This window comes from Mustela nigripes, chromosome 2, assembly GCF_022355385.1.
Source record: "Mustela nigripes isolate SB6536 chromosome 2, MUSNIG.SB6536, whole genome shotgun sequence".
In the NCBI taxonomy this organism is placed as follows: Eukaryota; Metazoa; Chordata; class Mammalia; order Carnivora; family Mustelidae; genus Mustela; species Mustela nigripes.
Window position 1 is genome coordinate 114,268,460 of NC_081558.1, and position 24,904 is coordinate 114,293,363.

Consider the following 24,904-nt stretch of genomic DNA (forward strand, 5'->3'; position numbering starts at 1 on the left):
TCACGGTCGCCAAACTGTGGAAAGAACCAAGATGCCCTTCAACGGACGAATGGATAAGGAAGATGTGGTCCATATACACTATGGAGTATTATGCCTCCATCAGAAAGGATGAATACCCAACTTTTGTAGCAACATGCACAGGACTGGAAGAGATTATGCTGAGTGAAATCAGTCAAGCAGAGAGAGTCAATTATCATATGGTTTCACTTATTTGTGGAGCATAACAAATAACATGGAGGACAAAGGGAGATGGAGAGGAGAAGGGAGTTGGGGGAAATTGGAAGGGGAGGTGAACCATGAGAGACCATGGACTCTGAAAAACAATCTGAGGGTTTTGAAGGGGTGGGGGGTGGGAGGTAGGGGAAACCAGGTGATGGGTATTAGGGAGGGCAGGGTATTAGGATTGCATGGAGCACCTGGTGTGGTGAAAAGCAATGAACACTGTTATGTTGAAAGAAATAAAAAATTAAAAAAAAAAAAAAAAGAAATGCAACTTAAAAAAAAAGGGGTATGGTTCAACAATGGGACCATTTATTGTTCTTGGCAAACCTGATGAAGCACAATTTAAAATAGGCTGGGATGTAAAGAGCAAAAGAAACTAACTAAAAAGAAGTATTCTTCATAAATGTGTGAACTATCAATTGCATTGTGATGTGGTTGATATTCAAAGATGTGGAGGAAGTTAGGAAGATATGCTTTTCTCCTTAAATAACCTTTAAGGTTATTTATACTGCTTCTGAGAATTAATGTTTGTCCTTGGGACATTTGTGTGTTCCAACAGCTATCTAATGAACAGATTGAATATGTGATCTCAAAAGAGAACTACTTGGAATGCTTAGACCCATTCTGAACTGTGTTGTGATTTTGGGCCTTAAAGCTACATCTGCACCCCTATCCCAATTCACTCGAGGAAGCAGACTGGATAGCACTGAACACATCTGGCCCTAAAAAACAGTGTGGAGTTGGGGTGGGAGTGCAGATATAACTTTAACACCATGTTTTTTAGGGTCAGATGCGTCCAGTGCTACCCAGTCTCCTTCCTTGAGTCCTGGGAATGTTCTTCTCTACATTGAAAACCTCTGGTTCTGGGAATGGTATTGCTGGGGGAAGGAGGAAAGATACTTGAGGTGAGATCCTCTCTAGAAGGCAAAAAGTATGGAAGGAAGGACTTGCTAAGGATGGGAGGAAGTTCACATTACAGAGATGCTCTATGAGAGAGGCAAGGTTGTAAGTATGGGGGACCAGGGTTAGGAGCTAGGATGCTTGTGACTATGAGAGTCCTCCTTTCATCATAAAGAGTTTTCTTAAATGATCTACCCCTGAATGTGAGAAAATTCATATAAAATTTTATGTCCATCAATCAACCTTCTGCCCAACCCACCATCCTGTGTTTTATTACTTTTAGTTATCTCAGTTGTTCAGTTAAGTTTGATGTATCTGAATAGCTTGTGGGTTGGTGTTATGAAGGACAAAGAAAGGTAAAGCAAAAGGACAAATGGTCTTCATTTAAAATCAGTTAGATGTGGAGGAGGATGATGTTTACTTCAATGAGGATGGGCTGACATTTGAACTTCATCTTCACATTCCCTCTGGCAGTGTTCCCCAAATAGTGTCTTAAACCATAGTGATAGTTGTTGCACTCCAAGAAATTGTTATATGGCCAAGTAAGTTTGAGATATGCTGTATACCACAGGAAATCCACAAGATACATTAACAAGCTAAGAAAATCTGAGGAATCCTACAGTAAAGACAATTATTTAACTTTGTTTAATCCACTATTTCCCAGTGGATTTGACTATAAACTCATTTTTCCCCCCACAGGACATATTTTTCATAAAACAAATTTATATATGGAGAACACTACCTCATCTTTCTTGAAACAATTTCTTCCTTTACTTTTATGACCTCATACTCTTGGTTTTCCTCATATTTTACTGAGCAGTTTTTCTGACCCCTTTGTGCTGGCTCGTTGTCTTCTGTTTGGTCAATGGATATAAGATTTTCTCAAGTTTTGGCCTTAAGCTTTCTTATCTTTTCATTCTTTACTCTTTTCTTTTTAAATTTTAGATTTTATGTATTTATTTGACAGACAGAGATCATAAGTAGGCAGAGAGGCAGTCAGAGAGAGAGAGGGAAGCAGGATCCCTGCTGAGCAGAGAACCCGATGTGAGGCTTGATCCCAGGACCCTGGGATCATGACCTGAGGTGAAAGCAGAGGCTTTAACCAACTAAGCCACCCAGGCGCCCCTTCATTCCTTATTCTTTTCTCTCACTGTGCCCATAGCTTTAATGAGTTTCATGGAGATACTTCACAAATGTCAAGCTCCAATTTAAACCTCTTCTTTGGGGATCAGCCCTGTATATCCACCAGTTTATTTGACATCTCTTTGGATGTCCAACTCTTGTTAAATCAAGATTATTGTCTTCCTGCTTTTGTTCTGTTTTCTTGCTCTATTCCTTTTTTTCAGCAAATGGCATTGCAATACATTCTGTTATGCAACTCAAGAAACTAGAGTCATCTTTGACACTATACTACATCACACTGATTGAGTTGTATAGATGTTCCTTCCCAAGAACCTTAAATTCGCCACTTCTCTCTATCTCCATTTCTCCCTCTTTGGTCCATGTTACCAACTTTTCACACTTGGGAACCTACAAAGGTTGATCTAGGCTTGTAGCATCCACTCTTGCCCTTTCTAATCCATTATCCACAATACAGCCCAATATTACTCTCAGAATAAGGACCAAATTCTCAAGTCAAAAAGACTGTAGATCAGGCTCCTGTCTCTTGTTTCAGCCTCATTTTGCATTATACTTCTTGTAACCCTCTTTGCTTCTCTGGTTCTGACTTACCTTACAAAAGAATTGAGATATCATTCACTCTTGTTGGTATGTTATACCACACAATTCACTCTTTTAAAGTGTACAGTTTAGTCATTTGAGTGTATTTTCAAGGTTGTACAACAATCACCACTATCTAATTCCAGACTATTTTCATCACCCCTAAAAGAAATCCATTAGTGGTCACTGTCCATTTCCTGATCCCCCAGTGCCTGGCAACTACTAATCTATATTCTTCCTCTATGGGTTTGCCGATTCTGGACATTTTATGTAGGTGAAATCAGTAAATGGAATGTGGTCTTTTGTGTCTGGTTTTCTTTAACTTGGCATACTGTTTTCAGGGTTCATGCATGTTGTAGCATGTATTAGTACTTTATTCCTTTTTATTGCCAAAATGCATGGGTATAGCACATTTTGTTTAACCGTTCATCAGCTGGTGGACATTTAGATTGTTTCCACTTTTGGACTATTAGGAATAATGCTCCCATGAATAATTATGTACAAAATTGGTGTGAACATATTCTTTTGGGCATATATCTAAGGGTAGAATTGCTTGGTCATAGGGTAACTTGATGTTTAATTTTTGAGGATCTGCCAAATTATTTTCAAAGTGGCTTTACTATTTTACATTCCCACCAACAATGTATGGAGGTTCTAGATTCTTCACATCTTTGCTAACTTGCTATTGTCCATCTTTTTAAAGTTAAAGCTGTATTAGGGGCACCTGGGTGGCTCAGTGGATTAAAACCTCTGCTATCGGCTCAGGTCATGATCTCAGGGTCCTGGGATCAAGCCCTGTGTAGGGCTCTCTGTTCAGCGGGGATCCTGCTTCCCCACCCCCGCCGCCTGCCTCTCTGCCTACTTCTGATCTATCTGTCAAATAAATAAAATCTTAAAAAAAATGCTGTATTAATAGTTATGAAGTAGTACCTCATTGTGGGTGTGATTTGCATTTCCCTTGTGATTAATGCAGTTCCCGGTTTACTTTTAATTTTTGAAATGCATCATATTTCCTATTGCCACAGGGTCTTTCCATGTAGAGTTCCCTTCCCCCACTCCTTTCATTTTTAACCTAACTCTACCTGACTCTACCTCATGCTCTATTTATACTGGTAGCAATTATCGTTTCCTTAAAGAAGTATTCTTTAATATCTCTAGGACAAATCTGTTGACTCTAAGCTTTCATTGGGTTGAAGTTTCATAAGTTTCATTGGGTTCATTCTTACTCATAACACTTACCATAATTGTGACTCCATATTTATTTGTGTGATTTTTGATTAGTGCCTCCTCTGTCAGCAAACTGCATGCTTCATGAAGGTAAAAAACCTGTTTATATTACTTCTCATTGTATTCTCAGTACATACAACGCCTGGCACATAGTAGTTAGTCAAACATTTTCTGAATGAATGAAAGAATAAATAGATTGCTCCTGGATTAAAGAAAAAGCTTTAATAAGTAAAAACATTCAGTGCCACTATGTATTCCTGTGGGATTTCTCAGAAGACAGCTTGGGGTCACAAATCCTCTCTCTATATGAATAATTATATACTTTGGTGAGTTAGAAAAGATAAATGGGAGAAGAAAATCAGGGTAGAGAGAAATATCTGCAGGGATGAAGGATAAACACTTTCATCAGATTACTTTTGCATATCCTCATGAATTAAAAAGTGATAGATTTTTTATGATTTTTGATAGCTTGTAGAAATCAATACATTTGTCTTTTAAACTAATTTCCTCATCAATTAATTTCCTTAAAATTATTAAAATGAAAATTCAGTTTTCTTATAGTACATGGGTCTTTCTTTGGCCAGTCACTTATATATTGGCATATAGGTACTATTTGCCATGCTTTAAACTTCTAAAAGAAAGTAAAATGGAAGAACTCTAGCGATTTTATCCACTGACATGTGTTATCTGCATTGGTCATTTCTGTTTGAAACCCAAGATTCTTATTCATTTCAGTTGCATACTTTTGCTAAGCATTAGATGACATTTACTTACACAAATGAAAGCTAAAATTTCAGGAAAATCTATTCTAACATCCTCCAACATTTATCATTTCAAGTGACCCATGCTAAAGAGCAGCATGCATACCCTTGTACTCTGACACTCAACGGGGATATCAGCTAGCAGTTAGGACCCTTTGCTCAAATGCATTGCGTATAGCAAAGGAAGATAGTAACTAGTACTCCATACCCATCAACAAACAATAACATCCTGAAGCATAATGACTATGACCATGGTAGCCCCCACCTCACCTGTTGTCAAGTGTAGCCTTGGGTAATACAGATGGAAAACAGAAATACTAAAGAAAACATGCCTGTAAAGGGGGCTTTTACTAAATTGCTGGAGGTGTCAAGCTTCTTTTCCTTCTCCTTGTTAGTAAACTCTTCATGGTTGAAGGCATGGAGGCCTAATGACAGGAGATGGACACGCCACAGACAGAAGTGGCCCTCAGACCCCGGAGGTCACTGTGTGATGGTGTGTGTGTGAAGGAATGCACATCCTTTTTACGTCTTTGTTCCAGTGGACATGGTCCACTGGCAAATCCTGTTGCACTAAGATCGGAGGCTACAGATAACTCAAACATAATCCAGACATGTGGACATTGTTCCTGTGACATAGCGTTACGATTCCAAAGTGCACCAGCCCTCTCAAAAAACAAACAAGACTGGTTTCTTCCTGCATAGAACTCTAGATCTATGTCTCTCTCTTTCTCAATCTCTAATGCTTTTTCTGTCCTCGTTGCTCTCAGTCTCTTTGTCTTTCTCTCTTTTTGTGTTTTCATCAAATAATTAAAGCTATGGATGTGTTATGTATATATTTCCTAGACATTGTGTGTACATTAACCATAGATACAGTTGACTATTTAATATACATAAAACATGTAGAATGTAGGATGCATATACATATTCAAAATATTTATAACCCCCAAGCAAAAAGGAAACTCTCAATCTGTCATTGAATAGGCATACATAAATTACTTTATCTACCTTTTATAGGAAAAGACAATACTAGTTTTATCAGAAATAGTGTGAGGATGAATTGGAGTTTATAAATGCTTGTCCAAATAGACTGAATGCCCTTACCTGGGCTTCCCTGCCCATGGGCTCAGCCAAAGTCAATCTATCAACAATTTGGGTTCTTGTATCAGCTCTTAGATCCTCACAATTTTTCTATCTTGAATAAATGACAATGACAGTTGAATAAAACCGCCACTGGGAGTTCTTAGAGGACACACCTTGATTTATCTCTACAAGCCAACCTTGCCACAGAAGAAATTATCACCAAATAAGAGCTGAACTGTTCGAATATCTGAGTTTGGAACAAGTATGACATTTGCCTGTGCTCCCTCTGGTTACTCCCACTATTCCTGCAGTGTCCTCAGGGCCCTGTAGTGAGTCAGTAACTGATATATTTTATAGACCTTCAGGATGCTTGCTGAAGCCAAGACCTGAGGCATGTTCTCTAGCTCTGGGAGCTTCAGAACATCATTTGAGAACAAAAGTATGCCTAACTCCTTTGGCATATATACCAAGTGTATATACACCAAGAAGCTGGAGGACAATTCCTGGGGCCTTTCAGGTAGATGATGACCATTGGAAGTGTTCCTCATCTTTCATTGCCTTCAAACGGAGCATTATTTGAATCAGCTAGACCATATTCCCAACTGGTGACTTTTCCCAGCAACCTTGCACAGGGTATGAGGACGGTCGTATAGAAAATGTCGAATTTACAATGATACCAGAATCAGCTGCTGTATCTAGTCTACTAGAAGATGGTAACCAAAAGCAGCTGTCACAGAAACCCACCTCCCACCTTTGAAGAGCTTGCACTTACCACCAATTAAATATGACAATCTCTTTGAAATATAAGTTAATGCCAGGAAGGAAACTGAATGGATAGTGCACCTGATATTTTCTCAGTGTGATTTTTGCTGGTTTGAACCCAGATGTTTCAGACTTCAAAGCCCAGCACTCTCTGTTACACCTCACTTTCTGAGGATATAGCTGATTCTCACCCTCAAAGAGAAGCATCTTTGAGAACATAAGAGAGCATCTAAAAGAACATAAGACATAATTTAACTTATACCCATACAACATTTGAGCTGCCTTTGACAAGTATGTGGAATGTGGTCACGAGGAAATGGGACAAGGATAGGACATTTCAGGCAGAAAGAACAGAGTGAAGATAGGCTGAGGTGGGGTGCTGAAGACCATGTCTGGGGAACATATGTGTGAGTGGGGCATGGGCTCATTAGAAGGAGCTCTACTGCTTCCCTGAGATGTCATGTCATGTGTGTCTGTGTAGTATGTGAACTAGAACAAAGACTGGGAACAAAATACCTACAGTAATGGTGACTGTGCATTATAGATGGGTTATACGTATTTTTTTCTTCTTTTCTCTAATTTTTCTGTATAATCTACATGTTCTCTGGCCTTGCCTGTGAATCAGTCCTCTGTGTCTCATAGTGCCTTTGTGTCATTACCACTGCTCTCTTCCAGGTCCTGCCTCATGACCCCTCTGTGCTGCTGACATCATTGGCCTACAAGCCAGGCTTTTGTGTGCTCTGACCAGGCTCCCACTCCAGAACTCGAAACATCATATTCCTTGGTCCTCAGCCAATAAAGGACCCTGCTTCCTAGGACATCCTCTTCATTGTCTGGAACCCCATCAGCCCCTTCTACACTTCTAACCCTCTTGCCACTACATTGCCTGCTCTCTGGGCATTGCAACCAGTTCCATGTATTCTCTTTGGAGTAATCCCAGACCCAGATGCTTGGAGCCTGATGTAATAGAGTTCTGTCAGTGTTACTCATGGTCATTTCCTCCCAGGGCATGTACTCACCATTAGGGTGGCTGAATTGGGTGGTTTCAGTGCCTATCATATACCCGGCTGCTCTTCCCGGTGTTGGGGCACATGACCACAGAAGAATCCAAGTCCCACTCTCACGGAGCTTACCTGGCCATGGAGGATACTGCCCCCAAACAGGTCAACCAATGAACAAAAATGATGCAATTTCAGATGGTGCATAAGGAAGGTTTTGAAAGTTGATGAAAGTTGATGGCCAAAACACACATTAGTGAGGGGGGGATGTCAGCTTCATACTCCCAATCTCTACACAAAGGGGACTTCTTAGACAAAAATGTAATGAAAAAAGTTTTTATATTGCATTTGGTAGTTTATCAGGTCATCTTTTGTACTTGAAGGTAGAAGTTTGCAAGTATTTATTCTACTTTTATGTAAGTACCCTTCTTGAGGAAATTTAATGTCAGCTCCTTACAGGTTATGATCTGGCAACTTAGATGTAGACATATAAATTTATTGCCTTGGAATAATTTTAAAAGCTAATTTTCTGCTGGAATTCTAGATGCACAGTATCAGTCTCAGAGGAGTTGAGTGCTTTGTGGTTCTGGCTTATTACTGAGTGTTCTCTTTTGTGTTAATGATTGTGCTAATTGCCTGCAGGTGTCTTTATTTCTCCTTTTAAGAAAAATTAGTTTCATCTGGCTTAATTTCAATTAAGGTATTTACCTGTTCCCCATGCAAATTCTCTCTGCAACTGGAAGTATTCAAATAAATTTTGCCTTAGTTTAAGATGGTGCTGCTGAAATCTCTTCGACCTCAGCGACAGCAACTTCTTCCTAGAAACATTGCTAAAGGCAAGGGAAGCAAGGGGAAAAATGAACTATTGGGACTTCATCAAGATCAAAAGCTTAGCACAGCAAAGCAAACAGTCAACAAAACCAAAAGACAACTGACAGAATGGGAGAAGATACTTGCAAATTACATATCAGATAAAGGGCTAGTATCCAAAATCTATAAAGAACTTACCAAACTCAACACCCAAAGAACAAATAATCCAACCAAGAAATGGTCAGAGGACATGAACAGACATTTCTGCAAAGACATCCAGATGGCCAAAAGGCACATGAAAAAGTGCTCAACATCACTGGGCATCAGGGAAATACAAATCAAAACCACAATGAGATACTACCTCACACCGGTCAGAATGGCTAAAATTAACAAGTCAGGAAAGGACAGATGCTGGCGAGGATGCAGAGAAAGGGGAACCCTCCTACACTGTTGGTGGGAAGGCAAGCTAGTGAAGCCACTCTGGAAAACAGCATGGAGTTTCCTCAAAAAGTTGAAAATAGAGCTACCCTACGACCCAGCAATTGCATTACTGGGTATTTACCCTAAAGATACAAATGTAGTGATCAGAGGGGCACATGCACCTGAATGTTTATAGCAGCAACGTCCACAATAGCCAAATTATGGAAAGAACCTAGATGTCCATCAACAGATGAATGGGTAAAGAAGATGTGGTATATATCTACAATGGAATACTATGCAGTCATCAAAAGAAATGAAATCTTGCCATTTGCAACAACATGGAGGGAACTAGAGGGTATTATGCTGAGCGAAATAAGTCAATCAGACAAAGACAATTATCATATGATCTCCCTGATATGAAGAATTTGAGAGGCAACATGGGGTTTTGGGGGATAGGGAGGGAAGAAATGAAACCAGATGGGATCAGGAGGGAGACAAACCATAAGTGACTCTTAATCTCACAAAACAAACTGAGGGTTTCTGGGGGAAGGGAGGTAGGAAGAGGGTGGTTGGGCTATGGACATTGGGGAGGGTATGTGCTATGGTGAGTGCTGTGAAGTGTGTAAACCTGGTGATTCACAGACCTGTAACCCTGGGGCTAATAATAGACTATATATTAATAAAAAAATAAAAAATTATAAAAAAAGGATTGTGATGCTGAGATAATATTAGATTGGGGAGATTGTTTTTGCTATCTGTTGTTTTGCATTTTTGTGCAGGAGGAGAACAAACATAGTTTCAAGATGATTTGTATTTAAATTTAAAAAAAACAACAGCAGGATGATGTAGATGATGATGATGATGATAAGAAACATCGGTACAGTGCTTTTTAGTTAGAAACTTCCAAACAAAAGATAAAATTCAAAAATTTGTCCTTATGACATATATATCTCCTCCGTCACTGACAGAGTTACCTATGAACATTTCTCTTTCAAATTGCATTTTCTTTAAAAAATTTTTTTTAAAAATACTTTATTTATTTGAGAGAGAGAGTGAGAGAAGGTGAGAGAGCACAAGCAGGGAGAGGGGTAAAGGGAGAGGGGGAGGCAGACTTCCTGCAGAGCAGGGAGCCTGATGTAGGACTCGATCCTAGGACCCTGGGATCATGAACTGAGCTGAAGGCAGACACTTAACCGACTGAGCTACCTAGGGGCCCCAGATTGCATTTTCTTAACATGGGTTTTATGTAATGGAATTATAATCAATTTAGGGCCATACTTTAAGAAAATTGAGGAAAAGTTTATATACAGTTAACTACAAGTCTTAGATATAATACTCAATGAAATTTGATAAATATGTTCACCTAGGTAAACACCACCCCAGTAAAGATATGAACATTTCCATCATTCTAGAAGGTTCCATCATGTATGGGGCATAGTTTGAAGTATGTAGACAGTATTTTATTATAAAAACAATTGCAGTAGAAATATGTTTGCCAATAACCTTAAAAGATAAGCACCATTAATAGACTTTACCAGCTTCTTGAGGTGCCTGGGTGGCTCAGTTGATTAAGCATCTGTGTCTTGATTTCCACTCAGGTCATGATCTCAGGGCTACAAAATCGAGCGCGGCATCAGGCTCCAGACTGAGCTATGCAGCCTGCTCAAGATTCTCTTTTCCTTTGCCCCTCCCCCCAACTCTCTCCTTGCACCCCCTTCAAATAAATAAATACATAAAGGTAAACTAGAGATTCATAAAAAAATATATTTTACCAGCTTCTTAAGCAAACAACTAATTTTCTTTAACATTTGCTGGCAGTTCAATATTGTCCATTGCCCATGGGCTTATCAGCGGTGCCAGAATCATTTGGGAAAAACTTTACTCCTGAGGTCGCGAAAGCTTGCTGATTAATTTAACAATGAGCTAATTATAATAACTTCTTATAATTAGTCCAAGGCAGGAGGTTTTGTTTCATTTACATCAGACGTGTCCATCACTGGTATCTTTTGGGCCCAGAAAGCAATATCCATTTTTCTGTTGAAGTGTACCAGTGCCACATGAGGGGACATGGGCTGAAGGAAGCACTGCCAACAGATGAAACCCTTACTATGGGCCAAGAACTGCTAACTTTTGGGGTTGCCACATTGACCAAAATAAAAAAAATCCCTCTTTTCACAGAGGAATGGGACTAAAACTCTCCCCCCTGAAACAAAAACCTCCTACTTTATTCTTTGGAATCTAGCTCACCCTTAGGGAAAGAAGAGTGATGGGAATTAAGTTTCTTTGGAGTGTTTTATGCAGAGTAACAAAACCCTATTTATGCTTTGAAAGGGTCACTCCGTGCAGAGCAGACTGTAGGAGGGCAAGAGCAGAAGAAAGGAGACTAGGCAGGATCAGGTGAGGGATGGCAGTTGGACAAGAAGAAGAGTTGTGGAGGTGTTGAGAGTCATTGAAATAAGCAGGCTATGGGTTTATATTGCCTGTCAGCCTTGACCACCAGGGCAATGGCCATTGGTAATGATAAACATTATCCTGTTTGACCAATTAATTACAGCATCACCTCCTGGAAGGACAGCTCTCTCCTTTTATAGTTGTTGAGTATTATAATGATTGCTCATTTATTTGTTTGCAGTCTCAAAGTAAAACCAATTGGTTCCTTAAGGGCTGCAAATGTCACAGACCCTAAAGAGAGAGAACTATTAGCATAAAGATTAAAGTAACCCAGACTGGGGAAGCTAATTTCTTCAGAACATCCTATGTAGTAGGCCCTATTTTAGGTGCTTTGTATTTGCTGTGAGTTTGAGTTTCAAAGCCCACAAAAATCCAAGAATATAGATTTCCTTATTTTTCTATAAGTGAACTTAAATCTTGAGTTTTCTTTTTTTTTCTGCTTTAAAAATCTTACTGCAGTTACATTTATATTAATACAGTTTCTTGAGTGATTGCATTAGTCATTTCATATTTAAACCCACAGAAATCTGGACTTTCCCTCTTCTTCTTCTCCTTTATCCTGATATCGATCCTCAGGACAGCAGAGATTAGTAAATATGCTATAGGAGATATGGAGGCATGGTTGGCATATCTTTCTTGATCCTGATCTGTTGAGATCTTGTGCCATCTTCCATGAGATAGAGCTGGTTGATTTGGTCTTTGGGCATGTCCTTCTCCACACTGGCAATCTCCTGAGAAATAACTGTATTTTCAATAGCTCCCCTAAGGAAGTGTACATGCTGTAGCCTTCCTGCAGTGTCTCCTCATTCAGCCTGGAGAGCCCTTATAGGACTACCAGTAGCCTTTCTTGGAGCAAGTGGGATTCAAGTCCCATCTTCAGGGATCCTCCAGTGAGAAATGTTCCATCATGTCTCTCCTCTAGCAGTGCCTCTCCTTACTGGTACTTGACCTAAGGGTGCAGGATGTTAGCCTCAAAATCAGCACCTAACTGTTCTCTTCACTTCTCCCAGCTAGCTGACAGCTCTTATTTCTGAAGGGCTTAGAGGCAGAAGTAGAAGAACTGGAAGAGGGACCCACTCACACTGTAGTCTTCCCAAATCTGTTGCCTTTTAGAAGCTGGGACTTTGGGAAAATAAAATCAAGAATTAACTTATTTTTTTGTTCTCTAGATAGTGGGAAATGGGAGGCTGCAAGACAGGCTGGGGTAGAGTAGAGGCCAGGGCCTCATCTGAAAAGTTGGGTAGAAAACTGTAGGAGTGGAAAGCCGACTGGTGAGCAATGCATGGGCTGACATTTCATATACTGACTATCACATGGTATTTGATTTGCTATTCTTATTGGTTCTGTAAGTTTCATCTTATTGCCATTTAAAAAAAAATGAAAATAGTTAAGAGAACTTGCAAAAAAAAATCATCCAAATACGTACAGATAGTGTGTGTTGGTAGAACAAGAAATCAAAATCAGACCTGTTCTGACACCAAAGCTCATGTTTTATTAATTATAGCTCATAATCAAACTCCTATACTAACATTTTCCTTCCATGTGAATGACGTGAAGCATTCTAGGGAAAGCGATAAATGGGTATGGACTGTGGATAGGAACTATTGAGTGCACCTACCTGGTCTGTAGGTGTAACATCTCCCTTTCTTTTCAAATTTCAGCTTTCAACCAGTAAGCATTGAATGGCCATGGTGTGGTGTAGGGATACAATAGTGAACAAGCTAGTTCTTGACCTTACGGAAGTTAGAGCTAGGGAGGGGTGAGAGGCACATCAAAAGATACTTAAAATACAGCACACTGAAGTGTCCCTAGTGAAGTGAAACAGCTTACTCTGAGAGACCTAGAAGAAACACTACTTCTGTCCCTGGGGGTCCATGAAAACTTCCTGGAAAAGTTGGGATTTAAAGCACAATGCTGGGACACCTCGGAGGCTCAGTTGGTTAAGCGTCTGCCTTTGGTTCAGGTGATGATTCTGGGGTCCTGGGATTGAGCCCTGAATCAGGCTCCCTGCTCAGTAGGGAGTCTGCTTCTCTCTTTGCCTATTGCTCCCACTGCTTGTGCTCTCCCTCTCTGTAAATAAATAAATAAATAAATCTTTAGAAAGATAATGAAGTGCAGTGCCATGGAAGAGGCTATGAGATGTGGGATCCTAGATGATAGAATGTGATAGCCCCCTACAAACCTTCCAGATCTTTTTGTAAGTGATGTTCTCCTCTTTCTTCAAAGCAGGGTGAAACCGAGCTTTCGTTGGGCCACCATCTAAGATAATGCAGACCTTATCTATAACCAAAGGGTGACTGTTTCTTGTGCCTACTCTAACCATTGCCCAATGAACACCACATCCTCTGCAGCCAAGGCTACCATGACTTCTTATTGATTACCTCTGAAAAGGCTTCTGTTGTTTGGCATCTTGCCTGCTCACCTTCTAGTCAGTGGGTTCTTCTCATTGACTGTGCCTCCCCTCGGGTCTGAACGAGGCTGCATGTGGGAGGTAATCACCATCAGTGCAATCTACCACTGCAGAGATACGGAGGCAGAGCCAACTACACCACTTCTTCCTCCCTGGACTTTGAGGCCCTAGGAAGAGCCGAGGGGAGGGTGCTGTTGGAGCCTGCGTATTCTTGCTTGAGCAGGCGGTGTTTAAAAGAAAAGAAATGTGGTTATTTTTGAAATTAGGTCTTTCCTCTCCATCCTCCTCCTGCTGCAGGCTTCCATGCAGACTCATTTTCTTCTTCAGATGGTTCAGCTTCTGAATTTATTTCACACAAAAAGCATGGCATACGTTTTCTTTCTTATATGTTTTTTAAGGTGATAGTGGATTTTCCCAATTTGCAGCACTTTCTGCTGGTTGCTTCTGCAGGGGAACACAGAACATACTTCTAGCAGCTGCTGCTGCCAGCACGAAGCCTGAGGGCTTGTGGCAGCGTTGGGATGCTTGTCTTTTGGGGTTGAAATGCTCTACTGGAGCATCTTACCCCGATGTGCAGACTTTCATGCTTTTGAGGACAGTGGAGTCCCTGGGATCTGGGGAGAAAGAGTGTCATCCAGGGGTCTGCATGCTGGGCAGGGCTTCAGGAAGGCAAGGATATGGTCCTGCCTCTTGGAAGGGATCCTGGAGTGAGCCCTTTTTTCCCTGGCTGTTTCTGGTCATGGGCATTTAAGCCAGTCACACTCACTTTGTTACCTTCAGACATGTGGTGGGGAATCCATGCCCTCCACCCTCCCACCTGCATATTGCCCCGAGGTTTTACTTTAAGATATGTACCTTAAGAAAATCCCAAACAGGGGCACCTGGGTGGATCAGATAGTTGAGCGTCTGGCTCAAGTCAGGGACATGAGATCAAGCTCCATGTTTGGTTCTACACTCAGCATGGAGTTTGCTTGATGATTCTCTCTCTCCCTCTCCCTCTCCCTGCCCTTATGCACTCCCTCTATCTCTCTCTGAAATAAATGATTAAATCTTAAAAACAAAACAAAACAAAACAAAACAAAACAGAAAATCCCAAACAGAAAATTGGGATTTGTGGAATGATGGTGGGGAGGCCAAGGGGAGATGTTGAATATCCATGCTATCACATTTGTCCCTTTATATAATAACATCTAGATCATGATTTAGCTTAGAAAATGAATGTGATCTATACATGTTTATTGGCACATACATGTGGTTGGCAAGAGAAGGGAGACAGAATTTGTTGAGGGAACTTTGTTTCCTGCTACTCCTTGAATCTTCATGACTACTCTGTATTATAGACAGTATTATTCCTATTTTTGAGGTGAAGGAACTGAAGCAGAGAGGTGATTAACGAATTAAGTAGCTTCTCATTGACTAAGCCGAGATTTGAACCCAAGGCCATGGCAGGTGGTGTGAACCTCCTTAGGACCTCTCTGTGAGCCAATTACCCCAAGGTTTGAAACTGGGCTTCCCTGCTAATGCCCTTGGCAGTCCCTTCCTTCCTCAAAGTCTGATTCTCAGAAAATCTTGTCTTTCTGCTTCACGGAGTTGTTGTGCTAGCCATGATCATCAGACAACATGGGGGAGTTCTTGGTAAATGACACCACATTAGAGAAATACCCGAAGGAGTCACTATTACTTCATTGCCACTGAGGCACACCAATTGATGAATAACTGCACTCTTTAGCTAAGGGACTTGCTGTGTGCTGTGAAGTTTTGTCTCCTATAGCAGAATACTGGCAGAGGCACATTCCTCACACAGGAATCAGTTTCATACTATTGCCACGTATGGGTCATCTGTGGACACTTAATGCCCATGGAGGGGGTGCACAGGAGTAGTCCTTAAGAGCAAGGCTGCTGGAGACATACTGCCTGCCTCTGCCACTTGCCAGTTCTGTGACTTTGGGCAAGTGATTTTTCTTCCTTTTGTCTTTTTGGCTACTTATTCTCTCATACAAGAGAATCTTGACAAAATCAGCACTGACTTTTCTTTTTTCTTTTTCTTTTTCTTCTAAGAAACAACGAGTTGAAACTTTCATGCCATTGAAAAATCTAGAAAATGTCGAATAGCTATTATTTGCTTTTAAAAATTTCTCTGAAAAGTATTGCCCAATATCTAGGTTACTCACTGGTTTTATCTCTCCTCATTTTGTAAACAGAAACTCTAGAAAAAAGATAGAAAAATTTATACCTCGGCCTAACAGTGTTACCTGTGAGGGGGAGATGAAAGTGAATTTTATTTTACTCCTTTTGCTTCCAGTGCGTTCTTTAAATTTCCTACAACTAACACACCTTGTAAAAATAAGTCAATTAAAATTTTATAAAGAAAACAAGAACAACGTCAGTCTTCTCAGAATTCAACAAGATTCAATAAGCAAGGCCTTTGGGAAGAAGAATTAAAAAAAATAGTAGATTGTTTCCTGTCCGCGAGGAGACGGACATCCACAAGATGTTTCCCTTTCGAACAATTTTTCTTTCTTTCCTTTTTTTCCACTTATCATACCTGCCTTCCTGACCATTGTCTCAGTCCCCCTTTTCCAGTTATACCTCCTTCAGATGACACCGGTCCCCTTCTTCTTTCCATGCCTCCCTCACCAGTGTTTTTTCTTTGTATTCCATTCACCAAGGACAAGGCAATTGAAACATGCATTTGAGTTTCAAGTTAATCAGGAATACCTTTTTAGTTAGTCCTTAGGAATTTTCCTAAACAAAACTCTTCATAAACATCAAAAAGGAATTTCAAATGTGTATATCTTTTTAAAAACTTTTATATGGTGAGCAATATAGGAGAGAAATTAGCTATTTGGACTTGTGTTTCTGAAGATCATTGGTCAGATTTCCTGTCACAGGTCCAAGGGGCTCCGTCTCTTACCATACATTTAATAATATGTACCTCTCTCTTGCTGGAAATAGCAAGCTGTGACTCTTATGTGGTCTCACGAAGATCTGTCTGCGTTTTTTTTTCTCAGAATGATACATTTCACATTTCAGCAAATAAAGCATGTAAGGCTCATGAAGTCCTTGAAAGAAATCTCTGTGCAAAAATTGTGCCAGCTTCTTTTTTAATGCTATAACTAAGAACTAGAAGAGGGTCTGCCCACTGTACTCAAGTCAAATGAGTAACCATGCTTTGATTGAACTTCCCCGTTGGCAAGAAGTGTTTCTGTCTAAAGAGAGAAAGGAAAGGGGTCACAGTGCTCCTACCCTCTGAAGCAAATACCCTTGGTATGAAATTCATTGTGTCTGCCCCATAAAATAATGGAGATCCACATCTGTATGGATAGTTGATTTAAAAAAAAAAAAAGTAGAAACCAGTATTATAGGTGCAACATCCTATTTGTTGTTTTAACGGGCATTTCTTGTGAGTGTGAACATTTTTCCATATGTTTATTGGTTTTTTATACATATAGAAATAATATACATATTATTTTGAATATTTTCTATTCATGCCCTTTGCATTCTTTCCTATTACTATGATTGTCTCCTACTGCTTTAGATGAACTTTACATATATTAAGACACTATCTTTTTATTTAAGACACTATCTTTTTGTCTTATGTTTAAACATTATCATTTTTCAATGTATTTGCTTTTTAGTTTTCTTAAATGAATATTAAAAAATGTATGTAGTTGAATCTTTTCAAACTTTCCCTTTTAAAAATGTGTTTTTAGGGACGCCTGGGTGGCTCGGTTGGTTGGACGACTGCCTTCGGCTCGGGTCATGATCTCGGAGTCCCGGGATCGAGTCCTGCATCGGGCTCCCAGCTCCACGGGGAGTCTGCTTCTCTCTCTGCCCTTCTCCTCACTCATGCTCTCTCTCCCTGTCTCTCTCTCAAATAAATAAATAAAATCTTAAAAAAAATGTGTTTTTATATTACTTCCTTATTATCCTTGTTTCCAACCCATGAGAGAGAGAGGGAACCCAGTGTTTTCAGTGAGTTAATAATCAGTTTCTAATGTTATTGAATCTGAGAGTTAGGAAATAATTATGTCCCATGTATTTTTTAGAAAAAGGGGGAGGGGAAGAAACATAAATTGGAATTAATTTTAAAGTTAAGTGGCTCTGGCTATGCTGCCCCTCTTTCCCGTGTGAGAATGGAAAGTATCCTCAGGTGTCAGAGGTCCTCTCTTTCAGCCTCTCCCCCTTGCCCAAAGCAGGAATCCTGTCCATACTGTCGCCAGCATCCCCTTGACAAACTGCCAGCATAGCTTGGTCTCCCACTACAGTTCTGGTTGTCAGCGGGACCTACCTTTTCTATGTTATGTGGAAACTTGCCTGCCTGTAGGTTCCACATGCCAGGCCTAGCTCTGCCTTTGGAGCCACATAAACAAAGCTGGTCTAGGTAGGAAACCTTCAACAACTCCGAGGAAGCTCACATATCACATCTGAGACATTTCTTTTCCAGGACAAACACCTCACAATCTTTTCTCTTCCTCCTCCCACATGGAGTCGAGACTCACCACTAGCCTGTTTGCCATCTCCTGCACACATCCTCGTGTCTGCCTCTTCTCTTGTATGGGCCCAGCACAGAGCCCTGAATTCTGTGTGCACCCGATGGGACAGAATAGGCACAAATACGGCATGCTCAAGTCTTTCCGTGTGCCTAGAGTCATGCCCACTCAGTCTCCCTTTGCAGCTTTTCATTTTCTCAGCCACCACCACTGTGTCTCAGGGACCCTAGAGCTAGTGGCCTGGGCACCTGAACTTATCTTTACTCCATTCCACCTTTTGTGGAAGCTTGATTTTGTTTTTATTTGTCGGGCTTGCTGTTGCTGACAAAACCCTGGTAAACTTCTTACATTGCTGCTTGGCAAGTGGCTGGAGACTGTTTATTTGTGTTCATTTTGCTTTCTCCTACTTTTAAAGACTTTATTTATTTGGTGGGGGGGGCAGAGGGAGAGGGAGAGAAACTCAAGCAGACTCCCCACCGAGCATGGAACCCATGCAGAGCTCGATCCCATGCCCCTGGGATCATGAATTGAGCCAAAAATCAAGAGTTGGACACTTAACCGACCGATGAGGCACCACCCAGGTGCCCCTTTCTCCTAGTTATAAAGTCTCTGCCTTTTACTGATGATGGCAGCAGTTTTCAACCTTTGTTTATGGGTGAAGGTTTTGGTTCTGGATCACAATCCTCACTATCCTGTTACATCAGGGCTCGCTGTTTAAGGGCCTCCCACGGAGACTTGGCAGCTGGGGAGGGCAGGGCAGGGCTGCGGTAAAGTAAAGGTGGGGCTCGTAGAGCTAGGTGGGGCTAGGCTGCATGGGAGACTGACTTGTTTCTCTACATCAGTTGGGCCTGGTGATGGCACAGTTGGTAGGTGACACAGGCGCCACCTGGCCATGGCAGTGGAGGCCTTAGACTTAACTGACTCATAGTCCTGGCTAACCAGCTGGGAAACCCTGAGCAGTCATGGGTTATCTCCCAGAAGGTGACTCTGGAAAGCAGGGCCCTCTGCTGCCATTTATCAAGCACTGGTTTCAGGACTGTGTAACTAACAGGTTCACGGGCATCATCTATTTGATTTTGGCAGCAAGCTCATGACAAAGGTTCTATATCTCCTCTCATTTTACAGATGAAGAGATAGTAACTTAGATTCAATAATTTGTCTGAGGTCAAAGTGTTGGTAAGTAGCTGAGCTGGGATTCGAACACAAGTGGGGTGAATGTCTGTGCTCCTAACCACAACACCCCTGCCTTTCCCTCAGTTCTGCTCAGTTCTGTGGCCCAACATGATTCAGCAGGAACTCTAGGACTGAGGAGGACGGTGTTCATGGCATTTGTCAGTTGGAATGCAGCTGAAGCCACCCACGCTCGGCTAGCCTGTATGAAGCAGCCAGCAAACATTCAGGTACCGAGAGTAAATTTCTACCAGAAATGGCTTTATGTCAGGTTTGCTATCATCATCTCCATATTCAGGGATAAAACCTCAGAAACAGAATGAAGCATGAGTTTTCCTTGAGTGGGAAGCCTGTCTAAAATATTATTATTAATTATTCATGCTGGCTGAGGCTGTTTACTTAAAATATTTTTTTCTCCTTGTAGACATAAAAAAAATTAATTGCTCTGGCCTTTTCTCTGTGATTTCCTGATGTCTTGGCATGCCAATGCCTGAGAAAACTTAACCCACAGAATGAGTAATGCTCCGTAGCTAGGCGCTGGTATTTCGATTGCCCAAGGTTGTGGAAATCTCACTGCAACATGGGAGTCAGCTCCTTAGAAAGCAAGCAAGCAAACCAGCCTTCTTCTCCTCCTGAAAAAACTCTGCCCTCTTTAAGGATTTTAATTTTCCTTCTTTCAATCCAACATAATATTATAGTTACTATCTCTTTGTCTTCACATGTTAGTTCAACAGGACCCAGTGATTCTTGTGTTTGTGTAGTGTCTTCGTAAGAACAGAACATTTTCATATTTATTATTACAACATGTGTGTGTGTGTATGAGAGAAAGAGACAGAATGGGAGTGAGCCCTGATTAGAGAAGTGTTTTTGCCTCGAAAGATAGCAGATCTGATGTATCAGGAACTGCCAGTGAACCAGTGAGGGGCGGGAGAAGAAACGGAGAGCCTTCTTTTTATAGATTTATGTGCTTTATGTCTTAGAGCAAAGGTCAACCTTCCAAGAAAAACACTGAAAGTCTTGGCATAAATACTATATGGCACTTAGTAGGTATACTCAATATTTGTCAGTTCTATTCTTCCTCTCCAATGATGTGATCATATTTACCATAGACTTGCCATTTCTATAACAACTAAAATTGGTGCTTTCACATAAAAGTCGTATTTCTGTGTCTCTGTAGTTGTTTATTAAGTTTATTTTGATCCCAGTTACATCACTAGGAACCCCCTGGTACCATTTATCTAAATATGGTTCGAGCTTCTCTGGCTGGCTTCTCCTAAGTTCTCTCTCTTATCCTTGTACTACGGGAGTATAACTTAATCTTCTGTCTTTTTGTTTTCTTTCTGCTTAAGTGAAAAACAAGAATGCCAAGACTGCTGCAGGACACACCTGTGCACTGTTGCAGAGCTGCTGCTCTTGAGGGAAGGCTGGTTTTGCCACACAGGTGGTGACTGGGAGGCCTCAACAAGCCTCCAAATAAAAAGGGGAAAAAAACAAAGTCAGTGTATGTTGAGGTGGGGGCTGGGATTGGGGGAAGGAAATACCTTTGACTGGGTATTTAGCAGATGTTGCTTAATTATTCTGAGTACCAAAGTGTAATTAGAAAGCCAGTGTCACAGAGAAGTAGAGTTTTAACGTGTGCATGCACACACGGACCAACCTCCCCTCCCCCGCCCGGACCAGGTGCACATTTTTTTCTACATTTTTTTCCTCGGGTAGTTCCTCTTCCTTGACATCATGATAGCACATTCAAGACTGAGAGACTCCATCCAGTTAATGCCACGTGCTGTGAGAGCCGCAGTTCAGAGGGACATTGTCTCTAAATGTAGCTGGCTTTTCACAGGGGTTGAATCACTTCTTTTTTCTCAATGCTGAATATAATCTGTCCCCAAATTTGTACCCTGCACTAAAGAAGAACTGCATATGGCATACAGTTACTAGCAGTTTAGGTGCTGGTGCAGCAGGCAAAATGAGGGATCTAGATTTTGGAGTTCTGAAAAACAAGCTCAAATGCTTGTGAGCTAGGTGGTTTTTTGGTATGTATATGCAGTTGGACTTTTTATGAATGGGTTAGCATGGAGATGAATGTGAGTCATTTAATATTTCTGCTGTCCACTTCCTGTCTAGAGCATAGAGCACGTCCCACCCATATATATTTTTTTCTTTCAGAAATAGCATTAGCATTAGGAGGCTCATCAACTATTTTCTCTCTTGGCCGTTTACCACAAATTTTTTTTGGTGTCACCTTCTTCATTTACAAAATGGGAACGATTCTTTCATGTTGTGATAAATGAATAGTAGCCAGTAAAAAAGGGGTACTTTCAATCTGTAAAATACCATGTGAAGAATTTTAAGCTTAAAAACTTAGATTTCTTTACAATATGAATGAAATAGTCATTTGAAGATACTCTGTTTCACTAACAAAGAAATGCCTCTGAAAGAATAATGATGTTATATTTGACATTATCTATCAGCTTGGTAAAGTAAAAAAATATTGACATGTAGTGTATGTGAGAATGTGGGTATGTTGAATCAACTTTCCTGCAAAGTATATTGTCAATATATTTCAAAATTTAAAATGATCATGCATTTTGATGAAATGACCCTTCTAGAACATTATTCTCAGAAGAACATAAGAAAAGTATATAAAGATATATTTATAGGCTTGTTCATCTCAGCTTCCTTAATAAGATTGAAAAATGGGAATTAAGATACATGCCCATTAATAGGAAATTATTAAATGAATAACATACCCCAAATAGAATAAATACTCTGTTCAAAAGGAGGACACAACTCTGCTGAAGTGGAAAGATATCTAGAATATACTGCTAACTGGAAAGTAAATTATAGAACTATATGTTTAATATTATTCCATTTGGATGGATATGTTTATATTTATCCCTATATTTATATTTATATACATGAAGAATATTTTTGTCTGTCGTAGTCATTGGAAAAGGAGGTTATTAGAAAAAGACTTTCACTTTGTACTTTATACACTTTTTACTTTACTTGCCTAAACTTTTTTTTTTTTTAAATGGTGAATGGCATTTGTGTTGTATAATCAGCCAACACAATAATAATCAAGAAGAAAAAAGAACCCAAGGGACACTGGAAAAAAAAAACACCCCTGAGTTCTACTGCTTTTACTAATTTCTCTCATTTGTAATATGACCATTGAATTGGATACACTCAACTTCTGATCAGCTAAGTAGCTACACGGGGCCTAGGCTATTTACAATGGACTAAAGAAACAGTAAAAGATAAACAAGTATGAGATAAACAGTATGAAGATACGATATAAATTGGTGGGGACGGCCATAAATAACACACTAATCTAGTTAATGAAATAATATATGACGGGCACCCGATGAGCCTGTGAATTGAATATCATGTGAAAATAAGGTTGTTGAATTTAGCGTAAGTGATAGGGGCCACCGCCGGGGGCTGATAGGCACTGCATTCAACGCTGTGGGAAGCGTGATTCTTGCTCTGACCTCTTTTCTTTCTGAGAGACCCAGTGGTGGGCATTAGAGACTTTCAGTCTACTTTGCCTTTATTTTGGATGGAGACCTAGATGTTATCATGTAAAAATATCCCTGCTAATGCATATTAAGATGTGACATGCTTCCTTTTTTTTTATTTTGTATGCCTTTATATCATTAACCTGAGAGAAAAAAAAAAAAAAAACCCAAAAACAAAAACCCATATCCCGACGTGTAACTCAAAACCTCCCGGTGGGATTTGTTTAGTGTGAGAGAGTGATTAGTAATTTTTAGTGATTAGTAATTTTCTCCCTCAGGTGGTTTTTCTGCATTCCTGTAGAGATCGTGTACACAACAGGGCTGCCAAGTGAGAAGAAAAGACTCAGGCAGAAAATATCACGCTTTAGAAAACACTATGTGTGTGTGCGCGCGCATGCACCCGTGCGTGTGTGTATTAAACAACTATTTTAATTACTTTGACAAAGTGCTTTGATTTGGAATCATTGCTTTTATGTCTTATATAATTTCTGGTCTTGCAGAAAGTTCCATTATGCAACAATTTTATACAACGGAATTATATCTATGTTCTATCCCCTCAAAATCCTGTCTCCTGCACACCCTTTCTATCCCCCCATTGGGCTTTGGAAAGCAAACCAATTCTAAATATCTTAGCTTAACAAGGTCCCAGGGCTTTATTTGCAGGTTTTTTAGGGCCCACTGTGGAAATCACAGGATTGAAACAGAAGAAATTTAGCTTTTACAATTAGGAAAAAAAAAAAAAAAAGACTGCAGAGGTCTTTAATGAGAAAGTTCCATGAAGGGGGGCCATGTTTTTAGTGTCTTGCTTGGTCAACCCTATAAACCCAATAAAGGGGGTTTTCACATAAACTCTTGCACCCACACAGACAAATTACTGGCCAGAGGGTGTAGCTGATTCTCTTCTTGCTACTCCCTGAGGCTGGAAATCATGTAGCACAAAGATGAGGTATGACACATGGCCTCAGGATTCTCCCACTTGTGCCTTTCATAATTTTATTTGTGCATATCCAATGGATATCTATACTGAACCCCGTGACCTCATTAATCCTAATTGCTGGTTCCTCAGAATGTTGCTCTCTGAACCCAAGAGAATCATACACTCTTTCTTGGGTTATTCTTTGGTTTCTAAGATTAAAGTTGGTGCTTAGGACAGTAAGTGAAATAAGCTTTAAAGTTGAGAGTTAAGGCACTTATGCTGACAAAAATCATAGAGTATGCTGACCCGCCTTACCCAGTTGATGGATTTTAGTCATGTTGCCCCTTATCACTGTCATCATTACCAGCAGCAGCAGCAGCAGCAGCAGCGACAACATAGAGCTACTGCACTTTGCTATTATAAGCACTTTCCCATGCATTATCTTATTTGGTCTTCATGGCAGTTCTCTGAGGTTCAGGAGGGTGTCTCTCTCCTCGCCATTTTAGATATGAAGATGTTGAGGCTCTAAAACCACATGTTCAGCAACAGAGCAAGGAAGATAATCCAGACTTTGTAATTCTGGGCTCTGTACTCTTTCTGAAGCACCTTAGGGGATGAGAGGTGCAGGGGACACCAACCACTCTAACTCTGGACTGGGAGCCTAGCCTGCCTTGAATTCTGGTCTTGAGCAAAGATTGAGGTTGCTTTAGAATACAAGTGATGACTTTAAAGTGGATAGATTAGTCATTCTGCAAGTTCAGTGTAATGATCTAAGAAAATACGATTTCCCCCCTTTGCACATGATGGTGCAAGGAGGTGTTCTGATAAGCCTGAGGTGTTACCTCGTGAGGTCCTCCCGGAGACAGCTTTAGGTTACCTGTTCCACGTGGTGGGTGAACCACCTATCCGAGCCCTATCTCCATGGATACAAACAGAACCTACTCTCTTCAGTTCTCTGAGTGTGAATGGCAATCACAAATTGGCAATCCTAAACCACTCAGGGCAGCAGGAAGATTTTAAATGTTCAACATGGTAAATGAACAG

General features: G+C 40.5%; 1 long non-coding RNA gene across 1 annotated transcript in view; it reads left to right on the forward strand.

Moving 5' to 3' along the window:
• Positions 1-17,560, forward strand: part of LOC132010068 (uncharacterized) — a 113,347-nt gene extending 95,787 nt beyond the window's left edge. Inside the window, exon 4 of the long non-coding RNA XR_009402141.1 lies at positions 17,474-17,560. This is a non-coding gene — a long non-coding RNA (uncharacterized LOC132010068). The remainder of the gene's footprint in view (positions 1-17,473) is intronic.
• Positions 17,561-24,904: the final 7,344 nt, after the last annotated feature.